Genomic DNA, 11,856 nt, shown 5'->3' on the forward strand with positions numbered 1-11,856 from the left:
TAGTCTAATGGAAAAGAAGCATGTATTTTTGCATTCACAGGGACAAAACAACAGAAAACCTAAGAAACGACAAGGGAAGTATAGGGATATTTATGTTTAATATTAGGCTCATTGAAGGAAGGACAAACACAGTCCTCAGGCTTTGATTCAGTCACTTTGCCACAGAGTGCAATTGGGACCTCTTGAATGTGTATGATGGAGACTCAATTTACACTCCCTTACTGGCAGCTTTTAGGTAAGTTCCCCTTGGTGAGAGCTTAACTGTACCAAACAATATTTTTTAACTTAGAACCTGACTTAAGTGTGGCTTCTAACAGTGTAAATATGTTCTAGTAATCCAAATAGATAACACTGCAAGTGCAGCACATGTAGTCAGTGTCCTTTTGTGCAGTTGTAATCAGAATAAACAATTACAGAGGTTTTTTTGCTTTTACAATGAATAAGTCATGTCACCGCACTGTGGCATGTGTTATGTTTTCATTTCTGAATCCTGATTATCTGAGAGACAAAGCAATTATTGTCATGTGTCTGGGCTGAAGATGATTTGGTGTGCAGGCTCTTCTGTAACAGGCTCTTCAGGGAAATGGTCAAGGCCCCAAACCTGCCAGAGCTCAAGGAGCATTTGAACAATGCTCTCAGGCACATGGTGGGATTGTTGGGGTGTGAGGGGCCAGGAGCTGGACTCAATGATCCTTCTGGGTCCCTTCTAACTCAGGATATCCTATGATTCTATGAAATAAGATATATTTCAAATGTGCACAGTCTTTTCCAAGGACAAAAAGCTTCCAGTGAATGGTAAATGAAAAATAACAGGTTAAAATGCCGGCCCTTGTTTTTTAAAAGCCCTGTATGTGACAACATCATAAGCTTGAATTAATATGCTATATTTTACTACCTTTGAGAGGCAAAGTTGGTTGTTCAAATGACTGAGTATACATGCTCTCTGGCAGATGGAAGTGGTGTGATTGGGCATGCAAAGTGATTATTCTCCCCTGCAGATGTGCTGAATGAGTGTACATGTGAAGACATGCAGCCTATTTCACAACTGTAAAATTTTACCCAGAACAAAAATACATATTTTCAATAGTGCTTCAAATAGTTCTCCACAAAGAAATCTTACAACCAAGGATACTCTTTGAGTATCTCACACACACATACACATACACACGTTCTCTTGTAGTATGCTTTGTAGATACTTCAGTACAGTGTACCATTATATAAATAATTATAGTGGATTTAAGATCAGGTCAAGAGGAAATGTGAAACTCATCAGTTAGGGAAAAAATGAGAGGAAATATCACACAATTAGAAAACAATTAAAATTCTAATGAACCTAGCTCTAACAAGGATGTTTGTCCATGAACCCATGGAGAGAAGGGGTGTTCTTTGAAAAAATAACGAAGTAGAAATTATGCTTTACCATGTACCTAAAAAGGAGATTAAAAAGATTTTATATCAATGTGTAATGAATGTAATTACTTAGATTATACAACTGCAAGGTAAAATATACTCGTAAGTATGTCTGAAACCTACAGCTGTCTAAACAGCCTACCGAAGTGCCTTAATCCTCCCTTTGTCAGACAGTAAGAATTGTTTTCCAGAACAAGAGCTCTGGGATGGCGACTGTAATCACTGTGGAGGAGATGGCCACTGTACAGAACACCCAGTCAGAAATGTTCCTCTGTATCTCCATTTATAGCACCACTCTGGATTTCTGTAGCACTGGATTCGAGAAAATTATTGAACTGAAAAATGGTATGTAAGCTTCAGTGCTGCCAATCTCCTACCATTACAGCCCGGTAGCAGGAGCAGGGTACTATACCCTCCCATAGGAGAAAGATGACAGAAGATCATTAGAATTTCTAAATACTTGTGCCAAGGAGACAAAAAGAAACCAACTGAAACCTGTACTGATTCAGAAAGGTAGAAATGTCATTAAAAAGTCTGAGCGAAACTTTCCATTCCATTTTAACTTTTTTTTTAAAAAAGTAATTATTAATAGCTAAAATGTTTTATTTTTTTACAGTTTAAAATTTCAACTTTTGAAACTACTGAGGCAAGAACTTGAGTGGCAGGGGTCGTGAAAACTTATCCGATAGAATTTTCTAAGTTCTACTTCCCATTATCCTCTCTTCACTTGTTCTCTATTTTGTGTCATTTCTGCTGGCTCTTCTTTGTACAACTATACTGCTCTTTAGTATATACTCTCTCGAATTCTGACATCATCCCTCTTTGGTTTGCTTGATATCCAGAATGTTACTTGACTTCAAATGGGCCTCCCTGAAGGCTTCAGTATCACCATGACTTACATCATTAGTTAGACACCTCAGAACTTTGGGAACCACAGAGTATCAGCAACATTACCAGAAGTTCTCTTTCTTTTCCATTTTCCATTCTTCCCCATCTTCTCTCTTACCTTTTCTTTTGGCTTCTCATTGCTGATGAAGTAGAAGTGCTATTTCAGAAAAGAGAACATTTCCTCCCTTAAGTATTTGTGCTCGTAGTCAATGCATATTAACACCAAATTATCTTCAAATAGTTCTCCTTTGCATTTCCCCTTCCCTGCTATATTAGAAAGCTGCACTAAAACAATTTGTAGACTAGTTTTCAAAGGGCAAAGTCTCACTCAGGACTCTTTTGTTCCTGATTAGCCTGACCACAAGTTCAATAAAGCGCGATTAAAGATCTGCTCAGCAGTGAGAGTGTGGGAACTCAAGGGAAGAAACTATGGCCTGATTTGTTTTCTTTCAAGTATTTTTCCGTCCCAAGGAAAAAAACCAAACAAAAACAAATAAACAAATTCCCCAAACAAAAACAAAACAAAAACCCAAAACCCAAACAAAAACCCAAAACAAAACCACACAAAAACCCCCCAAAAACCCAAAACAAAACCCAAAAAACACCCAAAATCAGCTGCATTCTACCTTTCTTCAGATGTTTAGTTTTCACTGCTGTTCCTAGCTTGGATTTTCGTGGTGTTGGTTTGGTTTTACACTTCAATATTTTTGTTGGGGTCTTTTTTGATATAAAGCTCAAATCTGTGAGTAGAAGGGAAATGTTTTCTTGCACAAACGTGTTGCTGTATTCATCCTTTCTAATGGTATCTCCTCTGAGGTAAATTGATTAAATTTGCAGAGACATAGTCAATTCCAAACACAGCAGGCACCTGAATTTCTAGACAATGGCATTGTCCTACTCGTCCTCTACCTTTGTAGTCCAGTAGAGTTCAAATAAGAGGAATGTGTGAAATTTGGTTTACTCTCAATTGATTTATGTGCTCTTTAAGCAGAAGCAAGCAATTCTCCCTTTCTATAGAGATCTGTGTCAGCATTTTGGCAGGAAAATAGCAAAGAGATCACCAAAATGGACAGTGTAAGTTATTAGACATTTAGCATAGGAGAAGCACAGCTTGATTTTCAATAATTAGCAAATATCTGTTATAAGTTAGTAAACTAATATTCCCTGAACCATCAGCTGCTGAGGGAGGAAAATATGTAATAGAGTTCCCAATATAGTGGAACTAGTCAGTTAACATGCATGTAGTGTGGGAAGCAGTCCTTCACACAGATGTTAAGTGAAAAATACACTCTTTACAGTTGCATGTGATGATTAGGTTCACAATAAGATAGCAACCCTACTAAAATAAATAACTGAAGTATTTTAAGTCTATTGCCCAATAACTAAATATTGCCATATTTAGTTATCCTAATATGTACCTTAAATATTTGAGACAGGAAGGCAATATAACACAACAAGAATAGGGCTGCAGGTTTAGGATCTAGGTAGCAATAAGAGGAGCTCCTGCTTTCTTTAGCTTGCAGCTCAGCTTCCTGAGGTGAGATGTACCTCACCAAGTTACTAGAACAGTACAGACCTTTATTACTCCCATTTTCTTGCCCAGGTATCCTTGTACTTTAACACCAAGTGTTATCAATTTAATCTCATCTAACAAAAAAAAAGCCTGAAACAGGGGCTATGCGTTAATTTGCACTTGAGCATCATTTTCTGCAATGCAATTATGCTGGTATTGTCTAGTGGACAGCTCTGGTGACAGATGTAAAGGAACCCTGCTAGCCTGTGATAGCCAGCTTCTGCATTGCCAGCAGCATGCAAACTAGATAGCTTGAAGGCAAAGCTCATGCAAAGTATAGTGAGAGCCAGACACTGTCAAGGGCAGCAGACAGCTGATGATAGCAACACATGGTCCTGTGCTCTGATTTGCCCACAGCAGCCCCCTGGAAAGCTGAGCTGACTGCTGCTGATGCTAGGAGGAAAAAATGGAGTATGTGGCATGCAGGTATCTGCAACAGAATGGTTTTCTTTATAACCATCCCTACTTTGAGCCCTTTGTTTGGGCACCTTGAGCATTGCACAAACAGACTTGATAAGCAGGGTATATACTACTTAAAAGTACAAAGCAATTATTTATGGTTATATTGTTTATGAGCTCTACCATGAGGACTCTGGAGTCAAGGCAAAGGTCTCACAAGGCCAAGGGTTGACCCTTGCTGTGTCTTGAGTTGATCCTCAGTGTGGTTGACTTGCCACAGTCCAACCCTTTGTAATATTTTCTGCTTTTTTAATCATGTTTTTCCTCTCAAATCTTTAAGACCCCTGTCTCAACAATCCAGTGTCTTCAGTTTTACTTATCTCGTGCCTCTGCACTACAGACTGTTTCACCTCTCTTCTGCACTTCACAATTTCTTCAGCAGCCTAAGCCAAATTTAGGAAGGTGGGACATATTAGACCTGAGCTGAACCATGGGGTGAGAGGGGGTATTAAAACCCACAGAGCAAGTGGCATACATATACTCAGCTGTACCAGATCAAAAGCTGACCCTGGACCAGAGACACTGAACCTTTTACTCATATCTCTGTCCCTTTAATGCCTTCCCTCCAAGACCCCCTAATGACAATAGTGGTAAGATGATACCATGAAACAGAGAGCAAAGCCCATTTTTACCACAGTCACTGAAACCCCATTAACTGCTTTGCTTGGAGTGTATTCTGGTCAGAAGAGTTGCAGTCACTAGCAAGGTATGGCCAATGCACCCTATGACAGCATACAGGCAGCCTAGGGATGGCTTTCTGTTGGATACCCAAGATTATGTAGGGATGATATGAAAATAGTCAGTTTCCTCTTTTTCTCCTGGTATCTCTGAAGTGTACCTCCTGCAAAGAGCCCTTGATAAAAGTTCCTCCAGCTGAGCAGAATAGTATACAGACAAAAAAGTATTCCAAATGTTCTTCCCTTCTCTTAGGCAACTGCCTGCCAGGTATGGGAGGATGACCATCTCTACTAACATCCTGCTTACTTAAGCATAAGGTCTTATTAGTGAATAGAGAGAGCAGTTTCCTTTGCAGGACTGGAACAAAATCAAGAAAAGACACCAGTCTTTCTTTGAAATTGTCATCTGAGATTCTCTGTTAAAGGAGGCCAGAATCCAGGGTTCTAACCTCTAATTTTAGATGTACTAAATGGTATTATAGATAAACATGACTTTTGTTGCATGAACTAGACTTAAATATTATCATAACTTTTGCTTCAAGGAATAAGCTAATTATTGAAAGAATTAAGGAAAAAGTTCTTTGCCTCAGTCCATGAGCTGCATAATGCTGTCAGCTAAATACAATTAATTAAGTCCTTGAAGCACCAGATGATAGTTGCTTCAAGAGATAGAGAATAAAAATCTACTACTATTTGCCTAAACTTTGTGGGGTTTTTGCTAGTTGGGTTCAGCACAGTTTTATTTGGTAGTTATTTACCTGAGGAGGTCAAAAATGTTAAAATGGTTGTATTAATCTAGCAGAGTAGAAACATTTAGGCTTCACTTTACAGTCACTGAAGATGATGGAAAATTTGCCAATTACTCCAGTGGCAACAGAATAAGGCTTTTAATTGGAAACATGCAAACCACGATAAGAATATCCCAATGTTTAAAATGCTATTAACTGAATATTCTCACAGGTTTTAGAAATAATCTGATCAAGTATTGGAAAAGAAGAAGTTATCCAAACTCAAAATGTCTATATAACAAGTTCCTCCTCCTTTATTTGTTTCCTGAAACATTTAATTCAGTGCAAAAGCATTATTCAGCACAAGAGAATATATTTATTTGTGTAATCTAATCATTAAAAATCCCTGCCAACATTGAAAATTTTACTAGTTTAAGGCTGAACCATCCAAAAACTTTATGCCTTTTGCCCTGTTAACATAATTTTAAAAAAGAAAAAAGTAACGGTATTTGGGCTGGGGGGAGGGCTGTAAACTTGACAAAGTACAATAGACATAAATTTAATGTTTCTGGCAAGAACAAAAGTATGAATACAACAGATAGCAGAACTGCTTTACGGCTGGGAGGCTTCAGTGAGGTGTTTCTGAGCTCCCAGACCTTTACATATCACCTCCGTTGCACCTGGGAGTTGTCTGGATTGGATTGCTCTGCATTTTGTATACTTTGTGGATTTTGGAACAGTCTAATTTATCTCTTTCCTTCCCTTTCCCTTAGCTGCAAGTGACAATGTCGAAGGATTTGGATGAGAACAAAAGGAGCAGAAATTTTGGGTTCAAATGCATTTTGGCACACTTTGACAATTTGTTTTTGGGAAGCCATGACTTACTCTCAGCATCTGGGAATTTAAAAATTGCATATGCGCACAATTACTATTTGACAAATAAAAGATTGCTGAACTAAACTTAAAATATTTTTATGCTCTGGCAAGCTCAAAAGTTAGCAGTATAAAAAGCATATTCAACCCTGTTACATCTAGCCTTCTCACCCACACCACTGACACCCCCACTTTGTTCTACCAGCAATACTAAACGTCTTCCAGAGACCAACTGGTATCTAGAAATATTTTCTGAAATGTTGCAGCCATATGTGCAGGTGCTTAAATACATTTTAATAGGGCAAAAGAAAACTTTACGAATAACCCATGGGCTTTCATTTGTTCAGCCTTGCTGCACAGGGAAGGCCAGGGGCAACACTGACACCTTCTGATAAGTGATGGGTACACCCATTCCCTTGTTATTGCAGAGAAAGTAGCAGAATGCTTTCTGCGTCTGCAGGAGTGGGTGGTTCTCACATATATTTCTGTTCTATTTCTGTAGTTTCAGGCATCTCCCCAAGTCCTTTCAAGCACTGCACCTTTTCAATATTCGATTTGATGCAAGTTTCAGCTAAAAAGACACAGGAGAGAAGGAAAACAGGGGGATAAGGGCTGGCAAAGACCTCCACTGGCAGAATCTGTAAGAATAAATGAAACTCCTTTGGTGAGGTCTTCCCATTTTTGGAAGTTCAGTTGCAAAATAATGCCAAATGTAGGAAGTAGATGCAGAAAGTCATCAGGTCATTGGTCGTTGCAGGTAAAGACCCTGGAGGAACAGATGTATTTTTCTTAAAGAATCATTTATAAAGAGACACAAATTTAACTACAGAAAGAGACATACAGGATGGTTAAAGGAGCAGATAATAAATACAAAGGCTTGGGCTAAGCAAAGAAAATTTTGCTTAATACATTTGAATTGTATCATATTGCTTATGGGGAAAACTCAAAACAGAAGATCTGCATGTTCAAAAATCTAAAAAATTATGTTCACTGAAGCGACTGAATTCTGAGGGATTCTGTTTGCTGGAGGAAATATGAGTAAGACGCAATGCACTGACTTTCCATTCATATTACCATAGCCACAAAATCCACTTAGTGCTAGTGACAACAGTTTGAATCTCCTGTTTGTGTTTTGTCCAGGAAAGCACACATCTGAGATCAGTGTATGATAAGAGTATACATTATAAATTATAGTTAGATCAAGTAACCAGTAGGTGGATTAAGAGTAAATGGCACTTGATATGCTCAGATCAATATCCTGCCCTTGTTCTCCCTAAACACATACATCTCAACAGTTCAGGCTGGATACAGAACTTGGATGCCTGTGAGGATAATTTCCTTCAGAAGCTGTTTATTCTGGAGGTAGAGAATCAGGGGAAGTGTTAAGGGATGCTGGTCTTCTTTCAGCCAATGCACCAGAAATGCTTTTCAAAGGAAAGTACAGGAAGGGATGACATATGCTGTTTTTCAATTTGCCATTGTATCAGGGCTCAGCTGCAATACACACACTTCCTTCTATACCACACAAGAAATTAATAACTATTTTTAGGCAACATTATTTCTAGGATAAGGCTTTGCAATTATGTTTCTCAACTGATAATATAGGGCTCAGAAGTCCTAGAGAAGAAGGGGTTTGAATAACAGCAGATATCACCTCTTTCTTCAGCTAAATAGCCATACCAGTCATGATAACTGGAGGAGTCTAAGTTTCTTTTTTAAAGAGTGTCTGTCTTTAACACCCTAAATCCAGAGTCACAGAATCATTGAATCATAGAATATCCTGATTTGGAAGGGACTCACTAGGATCATTGAGTCCAGCTTCTGGCCCTGCGCAGGACAGCCCCAAGAATCACAACATGTGCCTGAGAGCATTGTCCAAACACTTTCTGAACTCCATCAGGCTTGGTGCTGTGACCACTTACCTGAGAAACCTGTTCCAGTGCTCAACCACCCTCTGGGTGAAGAACCTTTTCCCAATATCTAACCTAATCCTCACCTGACACAACTTCAGGCCTTTTACTTGGGTCCTGTCACTTGTCACCACAAAGAAGAGATCAGTGCATGCCCCTCCTCTTCCCCTCCCAAGGAAATTGTAACTGCAGTGAAGTCTCCCCTCAGTCTCCTCTTCTCCAGGCTGAATAGACCAAATGACCTCAGGTGCTCTTCATACAGCTTCCCTTCCAGACTCTTCACTGTCTTTCCTTCACTGTCTTTTTAGTCCTCCTTTGGAGGCTCTCTAATAACTTTATGTATTTTTTTTTATTTTGGTACCTGAAACTGCACATAATATTAAAGGTGAGGTCACCCCAGTGCAGAGCAGGACTGTCACTTCCCTCAACTTGCTGGCAATGCTTTGCCTGAGACCCCCAGGACGTGGTTGGCCCTCCTGGCTGCCAGGGCACTGCTGACCAACATTCAACTTGCCATCAACCAGGACCCCCAGATCCTTTTCCAGGGGGCTGATCTCCAGCCTCTCATTCCCCAGTCTGTTCAGACATCCAGGGTTGTCCTGTCTCGAGTGCAGAATCTGGTACTTGTCTTTGTTAAAATTCGTGTGCTTGGTCACTGCTCAGTCCTCTAATTTGTCAAGATCTCTCTGCAGGCCCTCCCTGCCTTTGAGGGAGTCAACAGCTCCTCCCAATTTAGTATCACTGGCAGACTTCCTTAGTATACCTTCCAGTCCTGTGTCCAAGTTGTTTATAAAGATGTTGAAGAGCGCTGGGCCTGAGATGGAGCCCTGTATAACTGCACTAGTGACTGGTCACAAGCAAGACATAACCCAATTTGCTATAACCCTTCGTGCCTAACCAATGAGTGAGTTGCTCACCCATCACACGAATTCGTGAATCTATTTACATGTCACAATTTGTGAGTCTATTGACATCTCCAGACAAAACTTGCTGGAACTGCAAATTTCTGTGTTAGCCTTAATTTGCTGGAAAGGATGAAGATTAAAATTAAGTGATCTTAATAATCATAAACAAAATGTTAATAGTTTGATTATTTGCTATCAATATAGCTGCACACAGATACCAAAACTCAGCCTGGATAATAAGGCTCCTCTTGAAAGAGATAAAAAAAAAAATAATCCTGAAAACCTTTTATTTCTTTAAGGGTTTTCTTCTTGCAAAATCACAGAAGTAAACCCCAAAATACGAACTCAGATACTTTTCTCAGCTGTGGAGGTAACTAAATCATACTCTATGCTTTTGTCTTTAGTGTTTAAACAATGTATCTAAACTTAATATGCTCAGTGTATTTAAGTTCAAATTTAGATATAGATTAAATGCTTTTTCTAACTGTTGATCAATCCACATTATTTGGGAATATTCGGCAAGTGTGAGAAAAGTAGGTCTTTTATGCTCTGGTGAAAAATCATATTTTAAGGAGGTATTGCACATTAGAAACAAGCTTCAAAACCAGACATGTATTTTGCGTCCACAAGCCCTTCTGCATTCAGTGCACTGCATTTGACTAAAACCAAGCCACAGTACTTTTAACGATGAGACCCACAAAACAAGCATGGTAGGGTGGATTTACTACAATTAACTTTAAAGTCACTAGCTCTGGTCCTTGCAAGGCTCAGTCAGTTTGAGCATCCTGTGGCCAATTCATCTCTTTTCTTTCATTTTATTTTTCTTGCTGTTGACAGCAGTTCTGCTGCATCAGTACCTGTACTAGTTTCTGATCATTTTCCCATTGTTGTTTCTTTCAGAAGTCTGAGTTTCTTCCTGGTCTGGGTCAGAAGCAAGTGGACAATGGTCTGAATGCTGCTCAGTCTGCACCTAGCCTTATAACAGCTCTGATTCCACCCTGCCATCCCAGCTCCACCCAAACAGCACATTAGCTCCTGTTGGGGATGGACTGAAGCTTGCTGTTGACGGTAAGCCTGAGGACATGGCTCTGGGGCTGATCAGTAGTTGGGGCTACTGGCCTGCTCAGGTTTGAAGCACACAGAAGAAGAGGGATTACTGATGAATGAGGAGAATACCTTGGCCTGACGGAAACAGTTCTGTTTGTGAGCATGAAAGAGGGAGGAGGGCAAGAAGAATTCAGAACTTTCACTTTACACTTCAGAAAGGATTTAAGGTGTATTAAGTGGAGAATCAAAGTCTACAAAGATCATAACGCTAAAGAGGGAGGGAAGATTTGACATCATAAGCTGAGACGCTGTGACTTCTTGATGTGAACTCCTTTGGAAGCTTTCAGAGCCATGTATAAGGAGAGCAAGTCTGGTCTTCTCTTTGTGTCAAGAAACTGGATTAGGAATACTGGAGAATTTCTCTATTACTTCAGAACTTCAGTCAGGCACAGCTCAGCACATGGGGGTGTCCAGCTCCTAAATGAGATTATTTTAATGCCAGAACATTATCCTCTGAGCTTTGCACAAGACCCTTCTGACTTACAGTAAGACTGAGGGGAGACCTCTTCACCATCTACAACTTCCTCGTGCAAGGAAGAGGAGGGGCAGACACCAGTTTCTTCTCTGTGGTGACCAGTGACAGGACCCAAGGGAATGGCCTGAAGTTATGTTAGGGGAGGTTTGGGTTGGATATTAGAAAAATGTTCTTCACCCAGAGGGTGGCTGAGCACTGGAAGGGGTTTCCCAGGGAAGTGGTCACAACACCAAGCTGGACAGAGTTCAAGAAGAGTTTGGGCAATGCTCTCAGGCACGTGTTATGACTCTTGAGCATGATTCTGTGCAGTGCTAGGAGTTGGACTCAATGATTCTTGTAGGTCCCTTCCAACTGAGCATATTCTATGATTCTGTGATTTTTTTTTTTTTAGTGTCCTGTATGTGAGAAAACAGGACAATTTTAGAAAATGGACAGATAATACTAAATTAAGAGCATCCAGGTGAATCATTCCCTGGAGTGTGAGGAAATAAACTATGAATTGCAAATATTTACTCCTACACTCATTGAAACTTTGTAGAATTGGGACAGGTGGAAATGAGCCAGCATTTGTGTCCATGTCTCACATAATCTGTAATAGTCAATGCTATCTGCACTAAAGTCCTGCATGTCTAGAATTCACCCTGGCAGATTTCTTTGAGATTCAACGCAGGAGAAGAGGAAGTCTCTTGCTACTTCAGTGCTTGCCTTCTGCAGCCCTGAAAAAAAAAATAAAAAGAAGGATGTCTCAGTTTCCTCCTTCTTCCACTTTCCCCTCTCCCAAGCCTCTTTCAATTGCTTCTTTCATGGAACCACCACAGATTACTCCCTAGCAGAAAAGTATGTATTCCCTT

The 11,856-nt window shown here is 39.9% G+C and overlaps 1 long non-coding RNA gene across 1 annotated transcript in view; it reads left to right on the top strand.

The window, feature by feature from the left end:
- LOC126645146 (uncharacterized) overlaps window positions 1–11,517 on the top strand; it is a 40,530-nt gene extending 29,013 nt beyond the window's left edge. The window contains exon 2 of the long non-coding RNA XR_007630080.1: window positions 10,324–11,517. This is a non-coding gene — a long non-coding RNA (uncharacterized LOC126645146). The remainder of the gene's footprint in view (window positions 1–10,323) is intronic.
- The last annotated feature ends 339 nt before the right edge of the window (window positions 11,518–11,856 follow it).

Source organism: Myiozetetes cayanensis, unplaced genomic scaffold (genome assembly GCF_022539395.1).
Source record: "Myiozetetes cayanensis isolate MyiCay16 unplaced genomic scaffold, myiCay2020 scf3, whole genome shotgun sequence".
Taxonomy (NCBI): domain Eukaryota; kingdom Metazoa; phylum Chordata; class Aves; order Passeriformes; family Tyrannidae; genus Myiozetetes; species Myiozetetes cayanensis.